Source organism: Melanotaenia boesemani, chromosome 6 (genome assembly GCF_017639745.1).
Source record: "Melanotaenia boesemani isolate fMelBoe1 chromosome 6, fMelBoe1.pri, whole genome shotgun sequence".
Lineage (NCBI taxonomy): Eukaryota > Metazoa > Chordata > Actinopteri > Atheriniformes > Melanotaeniidae > Melanotaenia > Melanotaenia boesemani.
The window spans coordinates 20,082,783-20,097,707 of NC_055687.1; the positions used below are offsets into that span (position 1 = coordinate 20,082,783).

The window sequence follows — 14,925 nt, forward strand, 5'->3', positions numbered from 1 at the left end:
TAATGATTCATCAGCCTTGCTGAGGCAGGCATCAATAATGGATGACAGAGTGGGTCATGCAGGATTGCTCGCCCCTTGATTAAAGTGCTCCACAGCTAAACGCCTCACTTCCTCCCGCTTCTCACCTACCTTCTGCAGAGATAAATACAGAAATGTGCAATGCGCACTGGCATACTTTCACATGTGGTCACACACACACTTCTCCCTCAATCTCTGTCTGTACAGCTTAATGTCATCTCACCTCTCACACACTTTAATAAGCTCTCATCCCGTCTTCATGTCCACATTCTAATTCTTTGGTCTTAATCCAATCATTACAAATGGAAGATGTAGAGAAAGGGGCAAAAAGAGAGCAGGAGAAGGAGGAAGAAAAAGATGAAGAGCTTGGAAGAAGAGAGGAGAAAGCCACAAATGAATGCTTTGTGATTTGCACAGAAATGGAACCTTTCTCCTTTGAGATAAGGCAGGAACATAAATGTTCTTCCTCGTCTCTTCACAAACTGAGTGGAAGAAGCTGTTCTCCTGCTGTCTCGAGCTATAAGCTATAAGGGTGTGTTGGTGTGACAGGACAAATCTCAGTCTATTAGGAGACATAAACCTCTAAACCCTAAGCTACATGGCCATACATACTAATGCAGCCATACAGAGGCCTGGAAAGAAGCAAGAGTGATGGTGAAGGAACCCAGGGAAGAAAAAGATGTGGAGAGAAGAGAAATTGAGCGAGAGAGATGAAATGTTAAAAGCAGGGGAAATCCTTGGCCAGCAAAGAGTCAAAGAACAGCAAAAACAACAAAGTTGTGCAAAACCAAGCAAATTTAGTGAGTCTGTGCCTTCAAACAGTTAATTTCATCTTCTGAGGTATCATTAGTCATCCGTGCACTTGTACTGTAATGTGCCAGGGAAAAGATCACTCAGTCTTATTGGACACACTCGTGTTATCCCCTGATAGCACAAATGAACCACACAAAGCGAACAAGCGCATGCACACAAATGCTCACCCACACTGGTAAGCTTCAAAAGAATCTGCAATCATAAAAGCTTGAAAGAGAGCAATCATTCCTCAATTCACCGACATCAGCAGCCCAGGGTTCCCTCTCATCCATCGTTGCCCCTGATGTGCGAGTTCCTCAGACTCAGCCGAGCATTAGAAGTAGCGTGTAATCTTCTATTGTATTAATCCAGTTCTTAAAATCTGTTGCTTTCCAAACTGATTACCTTCATCTGATTTACCTGTCTTTCACTCTAATCATTATCATCACAAACTGGCAGATTATAGTTTGATCACTTAAAGAGATAGACACTCTGTCCTCTTTGAAGCAGTCTCTCAGCTGCCTTCCTGGATAGACAGGAAAGTGACACACAGCCCACGAGTAGAAGGCATTTGATGTGTGTGTGTGTGATGGCTCAACAATGCTGTATATCCATATATCCATGCAGGGTTTTCAATTGCGTCTGTAATTTAAATGTCAGGAGTGAATGGTCCATATACTTCAATCTTTTTTTTTCCCCCTGCTAGCCGGTAGCGAGAAACATTTAATACTAGAGGTGACATTTAGCGCAAGAGAAGAGAGGCCTGATAGGCACACAGATGGAAGGACACATATCTGACAAGTGCTTTTAGTGCACAAAAGAGGAAAACTGATATGAAGCAGAAAATGAGAGGAATCTGCAATATTATAAAATGATACATTAAAAAAAGAAACCTGACAGAAATGTGGAATAATGTGAAAGGCGAGAGTGAAAGAATAATAGATGATCAAATCTCACCAGTCTGCCCATCCAAGGCTCCCCTTTTATCACTCAGCCCCTAAAACTCTCAGTAAAGACTCTTAAAGAGGGAAATGAGAGTTGCAAAAAGTGGACTGCATACTTAGAATATTATACAATTCAGAAATTGCGTAAATGAAGTGTAACGTTGAACTCGCCCTCTGTCATTTCCAGCCTCCATTAGTGAATTGTAAGTGGTAGGACTTTAGAGAGACACTGAAATACAAAAAGAGAAGACCACAGTTAACTGCCTAAGTACAGTAGTCCAGGTGTGTGCATGCACACACACTGCTGCTTTCATGTTTACACTTTGATCCCATCCAGCACAAATCAGCAAAAGTCCTGGAAAGAAACTCTGTTGTTCAGTTAGTGAAAATGTCTTGAGATGCTTTCTGCATTTTTGTCTGTAAGCTACACTTGGTGAATTAATTGAACATTTTTACCTGTGCAAGCCAGAGGCTGAGCTCACATTGTATACAAGACAGCACAAACACAGGGAGATAGAGAGTTGAGTGCTGGGATGTTAAGAGGTGGGAAGATTTAAAATGTGGCACAGAATCAGCTGTACAGCACATGACAGTGAGACAGAGAGGGTGAAGGAAGGGAGGGGCAGACAGATCAGCAAGGGGGTCTTCTGGCCTTGCATCGGGATGGACAGGGAGTTAAAGTTTGATTGCTCACTGAGTGATCGTTTGGTTGGGCCTTGTGACTAATCATAGATTTATGACTTTAACAGGAGAGCAGTGGCTCCTTACTGCAGACCCAAACAAAAGCAGTCCACTTATTTTGATGCCTCAAAATAGAATTCAGTCATTTTTTTTTTCTCAATTTTTAAATTTGTGACAAGTTGCTGTCTGTGTAGTCAGAATGCAGCATGACACTTTTCTGTTCTTTGTAGAGGCCAATGGATTAATTATTCTTAAAGCTGCTATCATACGACGTAACAGTGTTTAGTAGACCATAAAAACATTGAACGTTGAACTCACTCTCTATCATTCCCAGCCTCCATTAGTGAATTGTAAGTGAGTGGTAGAACTATAGAAACTACCTCAGATGTAGAACAGATAGCAGACAAGCAGGTGGAAATAACAAAGGAATTTATATAAACCTAATGGGAGAGGAAACAGCTTTTTTAATGTTCTCTTTTTACCTGCCATGGGAGCAAAGTCAAGAGAAAAAACCTTCTCATCAAGCAATTGTTGAACCAATCAATGCCTCTTGTGACACTGATTGGGTCAAATAATAGCAGGTGGTTTTTGGTTGTGACAATAGTCAACAATAATGGCTACCAGTAGATGCCACATCACTTAATCTAGAAAGGGACTGTTTTTTCTTAACTGAACGACCTCAAAAAAACTTTACAAAAGACATTACTTGATTGGCTATGTTTGGCTCTTCTCCTGATTAGCTTTAGCATAGCTTTGATTTATTACGTGGCTCCAACTTTAATTGTTTGTTGATCTGATTAGTTGAAGGTTGCTCATGGTTGAGAGTCATGGATAAATGTTTAATCAAATCAGCTGACGTGTTTTTGTTAAAGTACCTACATTTTTACAAATGCTTTTCAGACAGCTTAGCAGATGGTGTAGTGCAACAGACTATCTGGCCATTGGGGTTTACTTTCTCCTTCAGTAACTCAGAATTCATTGCCACTACACCCTGCCATCTCAGCAGATCCTTCAATCCTTTAAATAAAGTCAGCGAGACAAAAAAAAAAAAAAAAAAAAGTGGCTCTTGGAGGAGATTAACATGGGAAAGCGGGAAAGCAAAGGCATCTCTCTCTTATATCCTTGTTTAAAGATGTATCAAAGAGCTGTAAATAAGAAAAGTATGAAGATATGTTAGCATAGTGAAAAGTGCACAATCAAGATTGCTTTATGTTGTTTTTTTTTAAAAGATGTCCGCTTCCTTATGACTTTTCTTCTCTCTTGACATAGAAAAAATTTGCCCTCCACTGTCCCCTATCCTGAGGGGGTGAGTGGACAAAAGGGTTCTGTAGGACTGATCTCTTTTATCAAGAGGCATCACTTCCACTGGCACACGGTCTAACATTGCTTAAGACTGATGTTATGGGACCAATGATTTCTCAATGGACAGCTCGGACTCCCATTCACATCTTTCTCACGTTTTTTTTTTTTTTTTCACATCCGTATAAACACCAGAAATATTCTGAGGAATGTGCAGAAAATTAGATCTTGACTTTCTCTGTAGTTGTCATTTACACATACACTTTATAGCAAAAGATTCTCTGCTGGATGCACATTCTCACAGCTGGAAGCTGTACAGAGTAGTGTACACTGGTAGATCACACAGCAGGAAGGAAACGGAATGAAAAGCCACAGAAGTTGCTGTGTTTTGTTTCATTAGAGTGGTAGATGGGGGCTATCGATGACCATTTCTATTTTGATATCAATGCTACATGTATTTCACCTAATAAGTGGTTTGAATACAACACATAGGTCACTAGAAAAGACTTAGAAATATTGCTACTATACATACATATATATATATATATATATATATATATATATATATATGTATATATAGATAGATAGATAGATAGATAGATAGATAGATAGATAGATAGATAGATAGATAGATAGATAGATAGATAGATAGATAGATAGATAGATAGATAGATAGATAGATAGATAGACAAGGACTGCATAAGATGTGAGTGTGCAGAGTGAGGTTGTTGCAGGAAGGGTTAGTTTTCAAGGTAGGTAGGTAGGTAGATAGATAGATAGACAGATAGATAGATAGATAGATAGATAGATAGATAGATAGATAGATAGATAGATAGATAGACAGACAGACAGACAGACAGACAGACAGACAGACAGACAGACAGAGAGAGAGAGAGAGAGAGAGAGAGAGAGAGAGAAATTGTGAAGTGTCATGCAGTTATAATGTAGTCCAATTTTTTCTTCAAAGGAAGATGGAACATTTTGTTTTTTTGTTTTGTTTTTTTAGTAGTTTTTTTTTTTTTTTTTTTTTGTAGTTTTTAGTATTACAGTGTTTTGTGTAGAGAATTGTGCAAAAGATATGATGGGTCAAACATACCTGTTGCATACATTTCATACTGTGTCTTTATTTTCTGGATAATCTTAGCCATGTTTTTCTTTCTCAGACATGCTTGCTGGCTGTGTGTGGTTTGATGTAGCTTACTCACACTAACATATCAGTCCTTTACAATAACCAAAAAGCAATTAAGTACTGTATCTATGGTCAACATATCTCCAACTTTGACTGTGGTGACTGATTGCAAACACTTGTCTGAAGATCTGGATTACACAAAGATTGATAAACATACACACACCAACATTGAGACACTTGCATATAGAAAAAAAACAAAAGAAACATGCAGGCACACTTATCAAATGAACAATTGGGTGGATGCCGGCTATCGAAGCATAATAATAGCAATCAGAGGAGATGTATTTGGGCTGCAAATATCATCTCATTAACACTCTACTATTCTGCTTGGCACGCTGTGTCTGTGTGTGCGTGCTTGTGCACAAGTACACTTGCCACGGAGATCTACAAGTCATTACAGTAACAAGCAATTTGGCCTGCAGGTCAGTTGTCACTGGCTTCAGAAGAATGGCAAGAAATCAGACTACTCTGCCAGACTCTCATGATGTCAGAGTCGCTCTATTTGTGTGAATACATGTGTCTGACAGAAAGAATCAGAGGAAAGCTTTAGAGGCGTGAAAAAAATAATTAAAGGCACTGAGATATTTTACATCACTTCGGATGAAGTTGTTTCTGTTCATTACAGTAGCCAAGTTAGGGTGATAATTATAGCTGAAGATAATTAAAGACTTAATTGGGTTTGATAAACAGTCGTGAATTGTTTATTGAATTGTTCTCACAAGACATAGAAGCAATTAGAAGTTCTGCGAATTCATAACTGTTCCCTTTTCACAGTTTGTCCCTGTGACATTCTTCTTCTCTTCTCTTCTGCCGAATGAATAGATTCAGCATTATGTGGTTTTATTGCTTACAACTATTTGACCACCTCTGAAAGAGTGAGAACAGAGTTGAGTCACAGAGAGGAAGGATGCTGCACTCAGTCAAAGACTACATGATTAAAAAGCAATGCACAAAACAAAATGAATGACAAAGGGGAACATCTCCCAACATTTTTGTCATATATGAATGTTACTGGTGAGTTTTCTAACAAAATTACTGCAAATATGCATCGATTTTAAACAATTAATATAATAAAGAGAAAGGTTAAATTTATGCACACAGTAATTTCAGAGTAACAGAACAAAACTGGGCTCATTAGGGAACACTGAGAATAAAACAGGCGTGTGTTTGGCACAGCTCTGCAACTGCAGTCACTGTACAATGGTTTCTGCATTAAGTTTTCACTGATTCTTTTTTTACTCCTTGCAGTAGGAGTTCTTTTCATTGGAAGTTAATATATTTGAACAGAGAGAATCTGTAACCATCAGCTCCTACCAGGCTTGCTTTCTTCATTTATTATGCATGCAGAGTGTTGTTCCGTCCTATTTTTTTGCTAGTTCTGCTGTTTGAATTTCATACTGAATCAAGATTGCAATTAAAACTTGTGTTGCAGTGCTGTTAACAAATATCACATCTGATCAGTTACATCCCAGAATGTCCAACCCATCATTTTTAATTAATCTGACAAGGCGCAAATTGCTCTTCCTCCACTACTCAAGTACTCACTACCTGCTTCCGTAGACCAATTCGCATTTATTGACATACTGATGAGACTATATGTTCATCAAGAAATATGTCCTCACGTGGTGACTATTAATATTTTTATGTGGGCTGTCTGCTCTCTTCATCAAACAAAACTGCCTGTCTCTCCTCCAGTCATGTCTAATTTGTGTAAGCTGACAGTTTTAATGATCTTTCCCCATTCTGTGTCTCATCCAAACACCATCAAATTAAAAAGGCAAAATGCTATCAAAGTACTATGCTGCAGTTTCTTTCTTGAGTCTGGAAGACTCAAAAGTAAATCCTTACACTCTCTCTGGGTTGACTCCAGCAGTCCATGAAAAATACTGTTCAATATTTAATTACAACCAACAAGAAAGTGACCAGTGAGATGAGAGAAACGATTTAGCTCAAGAGCAGTTGGCTGGTGAAAACTATATTAATTGTTTATTTAAGTGTAATGGATTAAACCATAACAATTCATCATGTCAGTCAGGCAGACTGCAATTTAAAAGAAGACCCCAGGCTGTTCCCCTCACTGTTGCTCCCTGTAAGCATGAAAGTCTAAGTCTAATATGGTGTTTTCAAAGACATCTGCTTTTGTTTTTCTGAATTCATGATCAACAAAAACAACATCTCAACTTGTTCTGTTGACATAAAATATTTGACTGCAGTCCAAAAATTGATTTAAGTGGCTGTCAGAACGTCATATTTAAGTCATGATGTACAATAAAAGCATCCATGGAAGGTAGGATTATTGCTTATTAAATTGTAAATGACAGTGTACAATAAACAAATTTTACTCCTGGTGATAGATGAGTAAACCATAGATGTGATTATAAAGGAGAAAAATATCAAACAGGGTGATTTTAAATAACTAACAATCTGGTGAATGCTATACTTCAAAAGTATTTAGAATGAATAGATAAATAAATAAATAACCAGGCTTGGACGGGTACCAATAGAAATACTTTTGTTGTCTGTTTTGAACTGTCTTATTTCTACTGTATCTATCTTTAGGACAATACTTTGATTGACTGGATGAAAAGCATGGTTTGAATGACAGGGTAGCTAACGGATCCTCTTTCAAGTTATATTTTATTTCATTTTCCAAAAGGTTTTTGATTTATCTTGAATTAAAAAAATAAAAAATTTTTCAGCATTGTGTATTTATTAATTTATTATATTACACTCTCCTAACGTATGTCTTTACTATTTGCAACAATTTTGCATGGACCCTCCTGTCCACGCATTGTGGCCATGCAGCCTAATTATTGTTAAGTTGTTACTGTGTTACGGTCAAAACCATAATAAAAAACAATTTTACAGCCCATTGAGTTTCAGTGAGACTGACTCACTACAATAGCTGTTGTTTCAGCACCATGGAAAGCAAAATTGTTTTTAAAGTGCGGTCTGAGCTGCCTAAGCAGTGACCACTTAATTTGCTTTTATGGTTATAAAAATAACTTTTTGATCCTCATCCAATTTTCAATTTGTGTTGTAATCCAGAGGTAAAAATGAAATATCAAAAAAATTACAGGATAATGACAGCAAAGCAACAGAGAAGGACAATGATAAATTGAGAAGGCTAAAAACCTCAGACAGCTGTGTGATTTATTTAGACTAGATAATTATTGTCCAGCTACTTTATTCAAGTGATTTGTTGTTTTTGAAAGCCTTTGCATGATCAGCCAGAAAATGTTAGACTACATGTGTATCTGCTCTGGAAATTTTAATTGCTCCAACTGAAAGCAAGAACAGAAATTCTTGCTTTGGTTTTATGTGGTTGTTATCCCTATATTGTGAGATTTTACCATCTGTGTGGAGAAGAAGCCAAATGTTTTTGGTAGTAACCCTTTTTCTGATCATGCTGCTGTGCACTAATATATATGTGTGCGTGACTTGGGAAGTCATGGTGCATGCTACAAGATAAGGCTGCCCTAAAAACCCTGTGTAATTTAAATCCTGTTGACAGGCTTGTAGGAGTGTTCCATGTTGAGGGGCCATCATTGCTAGCCATCATTGAGCCACCGTCAACATCACCTCTATGAATAACAGGCATTAAACTTTTAGCAAATATATTTGGAAAATTTACATGAAAGATATCCTCAATGCATTTCTGACCTGTAATAATTCCAGTCAAAACTATCTGTAATTTTTCAAAAAACATCTTCAGTTCTTATTTCCATCCATCCATCCATCCATCCATCCATCCATCCATTTTCTACCATTTATCCAGGATTGGGTTGCGGGGGCAGCAACCTAAGCAGGGAAGCCCAGACTTCCTTCTCCTTGGCTACTTGTTCCAGCTCACCCAGGGGGACCCCAAGGCTTTCCCAGGCTAGAGACATGGTCCCTGCAGCATGTTCTGGGTCATTCACGGGGTCTCCTATTTTGAGCAGACAAAAATTATTCGAGTAAGCAACTCATACATGTAGAAATGTAAGTTTTTATATTTTTAAAAGAATTTTGACTAGACTTAATCTGATTGTTGATTGAACAATAATTTTGACAAGTAAAATTAAAGTTTTAAATAATCAAAATGCAATTGCAGATTTCCATTTAGAACCTTGTAAAGAGACTCCCTGGGAGGTCTAGCGATTTAAAGGGAAAAAACAGAAGAAGAAAGAGAAAAGTTTAAAGTAATTTTGAGTAGATGAGGAACAAAGTGGAAATAATGTGTGGGAGGATGCAGCTGAAGCCAAAGCCACAGCAAGTCCAGTGAACACTGCAGGAACAGCGAAACAGTGAGCATCAGTAGCAGGAGCGCAGATGATTGCCGCAGCATGGATCCCGCTCTGTGGGGCGCCGTTGAGGATGCTGCTCGTTGGGGGATCCGAGCAATGTTAGAACATGGTTGCTGATCTCTGAGCCTCAGAAAGACTCTACAAACGGCAGCAAAGAATTTTCATCAAATCTTATTTCTACAAAAAGCTTTGATGGATTTAGTGTCATCTTCTGCAAACACACAGAAAGCAGAGACGGTCTATTTTAAGATAATAAACTGCATGGGATAGATGGAGCAGCACTTAAGCCCTGTAAACATTTGAATTAGCTTTATTCCTGATTTTGCTAAATGCATGAAGTCACAAATATTTTCCTGCTGTGAGTCTGATCCATAAAGAAATTGTTTTTTTCTTTTTCTTTTTTTACATCAATTTGAATTTTTTTTTTTTAATTTTGTTGTTGAAATAACACATTATATTAGTCAGCAACAGTTTGAACTTTGCAGATTCTATGTTTTTCATAAAAAGAATTTTTTTTCACTCGCCCAAGCATGAGCTTGTATTTAATTAGGAATTTTAGAGATACTTCTAAGAAAGTCCAGCTCAGTTTGGTAATTAGATATTTAAATAAATTATGAGAAAGGAAAATGCACACTTTGCAATATCTTCATATTTTGCTGCAAACCATTTTCTGAATGTAAGTGTAGATCTCAACTAGCTAAAATATATAGTTTTTATAATATGAGTATCACCATCATGGACTTCTATTTGCTGGTTGCCTTGGTTACACATAAATACAACTTGTTTCAGCAACATTTTGTCACATCCAGGTTAAGTTTAGGTAATAACTTCATTTGATTAAAAAGGATTAGACATCACTGATGGTTAAAGCCAAAATACATCCTATTTACAACACTTTTCTTTTTACGATCACCTGCAGTTGCGCTCACAACAACTGGAGGTGGCATATTTAAACATAATGATAGGGTTGTTTTGCCCTGCATGAACGTATGAGCCATGCAGGTATATTTGGAAGGAGGTCAGTTTCCCACATTCAGTCCTGAACAATGCTGGAAAAAAAGATGTAGAATTAGTGGAATGATCCGATCTCAGTGAAGATGTGAATATTTGCAATAAGTGTTGTGAGTAGTTTAATGTATAAATATTTAGCCTGATATAATTAAAATCCATGTACCTCAATTCCAGCCTAATCTGCCCACCATTTCACTCATATGTTTGTCCAGAAATCAGATTAGAGTGTGACTTACAGCATGGCATTATATGTGCTACTGGACACTGGTGATTTCTTGCACTGAGACACTGGAACATATAAATCTGATCTCCTACAATCTCATCCCCTTCTTGGGCTCTTCTGGTGGAGAAGAATTGCTGACACCACGCTCAGTCTCTGAAAGCTTCTTTCTTCTTTGATTCTCAGTGCTTGTTTCTTTGTGCGCTTTTTGTCACTGCATATGTCCGACCATCCCATAATGCTCTTCTTCTGGTTGTCATGGCTGAGTCAAACCTCTCACTTTCTGCCGCTCTCTTTCAGCTTTGTTCATGGCTTGTAAGAATTAGAAGTTTGCCTCAGTGGTACAGAAGAGAGCAGAGAAGATTAGCATTTTGAAACAGCCAGTATAATGTTAAAATAACCCATAAGTAAAGAAATGAGCTAATAGAGATTCAGGAATCTATTTTATGTTTTTCCTCAGATTCTGCCACAGTTTTGTCTGACAATGAAACTGTCAAAGGTCTGTAAGTTATTGCTCTGAATTATCTTTGGACCAATTTTCTCCAGACCATTTGGTCCTTTTAGATGCCTTCATGTCTTGATCAGTGGGCATTAAGGCTGAGGAGACTTTCTCATACATTCAAAAACTACTAAATACTAAATTTGCTCCAGAAAATTTCAGTGGAGAGAGCAGGGACATCAGAACATAATACGTGTTTGTCCATAACTCTCTTGTTGTACATCAAAGTAGCTTGTCATGGTTTTGCCATTAATGCACATCTATAATGAAGCAGGGAACGTCTCTAACTCTGGTCTAACTTTGGTATTTCTATCATTTTTTCCTCACTCTTCAAACGACACAAAGATTGTTGTGTATGATTTAAAGGTGATGTAGAAATAGATTTAAATCATAGCTGCAGTCATCATTTCTTATTTACTTGTAAGCATGATTTGAGTTGCATGGCTGTCTCTGAAAGAGCTATTTTGTATCATTGAGGTGTTCCATGCTCTCTGTGGGCTGTTTGAAATGAAGATTTATTTGCAAAAATGTTAAAATTTTATCTGAAAACAGATACAAGATATTAAATGTTTATTAATATTATCAAAGTGGACAATTATTTATTTATTTTTTTATTAATCTTCTACTGCAGCTAACAAAACAGAAAGAGAAAAACATCTTATTGATTTGATCAATAAATATTTGTTCTTTTTATTACTACAATTGATTTTTACAAAAGACTGATGAATCTAAGGACCTTTTTTTATATGGTATCACACTCTTTACTTTGAAAAGTAAAGATCAATATATTGTATTAACAGTGAACAAAAGGACAGTGAACAGTGTGTCTGATGTTGAACCCACATGTAGAAGTGATCACATTTGTCCCCAAATAAAGTAAAGGTTTAGGCTGTAATGTAAGCCCAGTCTGTGAGATGAAATAAAATTATATTTCTCAAGATGATTGACTTCAGTTCTGCCTGGAGGTTTCTCCAGGGGCCCTTTTGATAGGTTGAACACATTATAGTGTGTATCCTTATTACACACCCCTTTTGTGAGTCTGTGGGATGGGAGGGGATGAGGATTACACTAAAGCTTTTCTTGTAAAGCTTAACATACAGTGGTGCTTGAAGGCTTGTGAAGCTTTTAGGATTTTCTTTTATACTGTGTTTAAATTGCTTGGTTAAAAAAAAAAAAAAAAAAACAAGTAAAAGTTATAGACAAATCTTTATTAAACTCCCTTTAGCTCTGAATTTGGCATTAATTTGCTACGACATTGTTTGAATAAGTTTGTAAAATGTCACATTTACTTTTGTCCAGAAATGCATTCATTTTCCACCAAGATCTTGTATTAATGAAAGACAAATCAGATGTGCAAAAAGGATTCTCCAGGACATCGCAAACATTCTCAGTGGGGTCAAAGTCTGGACTCAATTTGAGCCCCATGAATCCTGGCATTGTCATCTTGGGATATACCCATGCCTTTGGGGAAAATCTTTTGATGGAAAAGCCTCCCATTCACTACATTCAGGTCATAAGTTGACCTAATTTTTGGAGACATAAAGTTGCTGAACCAAACAACTTCTGAACGTAGACAAAGAAAAATCCAGTCAAATCAGTCAAAAATATTATATATCATACTGGATCATTTATAATGATTTATATACATAGAGAAAAGTAAAAAAAAAACTCCAAACTTTAAAGCACAACTTTAGACATGTTCCTAAAGAAAAGAAAAACTTGCTTACATTTGCTGCTATGACTAATAATGCACTATCTTTGGGAGGACCAAAGCATTCACCCAAGGCAGGGGCCCTAGCAGCTTTTAATGTGGACTTGAATACATTCATAATTTGTCCTTAATATTGTTCTACATAACTTCAAATCAATGTCAAGATGTAAATGCTAAGTTGTGACAGTAACTAAATATGTTACAGGGTGACTGCACCAGAAATGTGCAATCACCCTGGATACTGCATTCACCCAAGAATACTCCAGTAGGTCTTTGTTTTCACAGGGTTTTTCATGAATATATTGTATATCATTAGTTTTTGGTGTATATTCGCAAATGCTTATGTATTATGTGTATAAAGCAAGCATAAACCATTCATTTCTGCACTAGCTCAAAATATTAAATTACAGTTGCGTACCTGGTACTTTAGTTAGGATCTATAATGACTGTTATTTGTAGCAGAGTCAGAAGTGAAAATGGCAATTCTTCTCCAAACTCAGGATAAGTGACAAGAAAAAGCACAGAAACACATAAACCTGTAACAATCACTGTCCGTTCAGGTCTGCAGATATATCAGTTGTGTTCATTCTGCAAACAGATTTATGCTAGTGAGGTAAATTGAGGTCTACATTAATTTGGCACTGGCATATCAGGTTGACAGATTGTGTGTGACTGTGCATGCATAAGTGTGTGTAGGGATGCTTAGTGTGTATATGTATTGCTGATAGTGGGTTTATGTAAGTTGGCGTACAGGGTAAAGGGCAGACATCATATGATGTGTGTGTATTTAAAGCAAGTGAAAGCTTTCATGTCTGATTTAAGGGTATAACAGAAAAATGGCTTTTCAGGGTGCCTCTGACACAAAGAAATGGCTCTTGAATCCACATTCAAACACACACAGACACACAACACATATTTCTGCTTTGATGCATTCACACCTTTTCCCTTGTATGTACACTCCTATCTGCATTTCATCATCAAAATTAATTATCCTGACAGCACACAGAGAGGTGAGAGGAAATTGTTAGGGTGTTCTAAGGCGACCGCATGCAAAAAATATACACATGTAAACACATAACATGGAGTATACATAAAAAGCATGTGCCTAAACAGTCCGAGTGCAATCTTGGCAATTAACATTTATTATCTCGCTCTCATCACCCTGCTAGAACTCAAATGAAGTCCGCTCTCTGTGATTGGATCATTTCCTGGAAGTGACTTAAGTCTGCAGGGCAGATCAATACCATAGCACACACATACACACTTGGAATCACAGGATCAATATATATCAGTCCCCTTTCAGTAGATTTTAGAAATGGAGAACTCTGTCAGCCTTTCTTTCAGCATAACCTCCTCCTCGTCCATGGTGTGCACAAGTCACCTACCTGCAGATGAAACAGAAGAGGGAGAACATCTTTCCCTGGATGTAGCTTTGTCATTTGATACGTGATCTTATTGATGAGCATTGTTACACTGACAGTGCTGAGGTATGTGTAGGAGTCTGCATTTAAATTTGCAATGACAGGCATATTTCTGTTTGCCTGCATTCTTATCCCAGCGCTCTTTTCGTCTCACTCCTGTTCCTGTGTGCAGACATATTACTGAAGCAAATTGGGGCCAACAGTGTCTGTCACGGTATGACCCAGAACACACCAAATAGAAAGGAAGCACACCAGAAAGAGAGAAACATGCCAATAGAGGGGGTGAAAACTGAGATAAATTAAGGAGAAAAAGACTGAGCGGAAGTAGGAAAGTAAAAATAAAAGATGGGATGGGACATGAGCTAGCAAAGAGAGGAGGAAGAGGAGAATGTGGACAGAGGGAAGGAAAGAAGAGGGGAGAAAGAAGTGACAACCTCAAATTAAATTCCCATCATGTCAGTGTACAACAGAATTCAATAGTGTTTATTGGCAGCCCCTAGCCTGAGGGAAATTACATTCTGAAGCAGAGCATGGCATGAATGCACACACATACACTTTAAAACACACACACATTCACACATACATAAGCAAGTGAACATGCCTATTGTACGTAACACTGTGCATGTCTCAGGACCCAAAAAGCTTTCTGGCTGATGTAAGCTTGTAGACAGGCAATTTATCCCCTCAGGTCCATGTGCCTTTTGCACAATGTTTGTGTGTGTGTGCATGTGTGTGTAGGTGTGTGAGTGTCTTGCCAGGTGCTATTTCTATGTCCTTAAATGTGAAATTTCTTCCTAACATGCACGATTTTGTTAGTGTACATAAGTCTAAATCACGCTCAGGTTTTCTGTCTG

General features: G+C 37.5%; 1 protein-coding gene across 1 annotated transcript in view; it reads left to right on the forward strand.

Moving 5' to 3' along the window:
* The window catches only part of LOC121642338 (G patch domain-containing protein 8), a 50,458-nt gene that overhangs the window by 16,192 nt on the left and 19,341 nt on the right, over positions 1-14,925 (forward strand). The window lies entirely within an intron of this gene.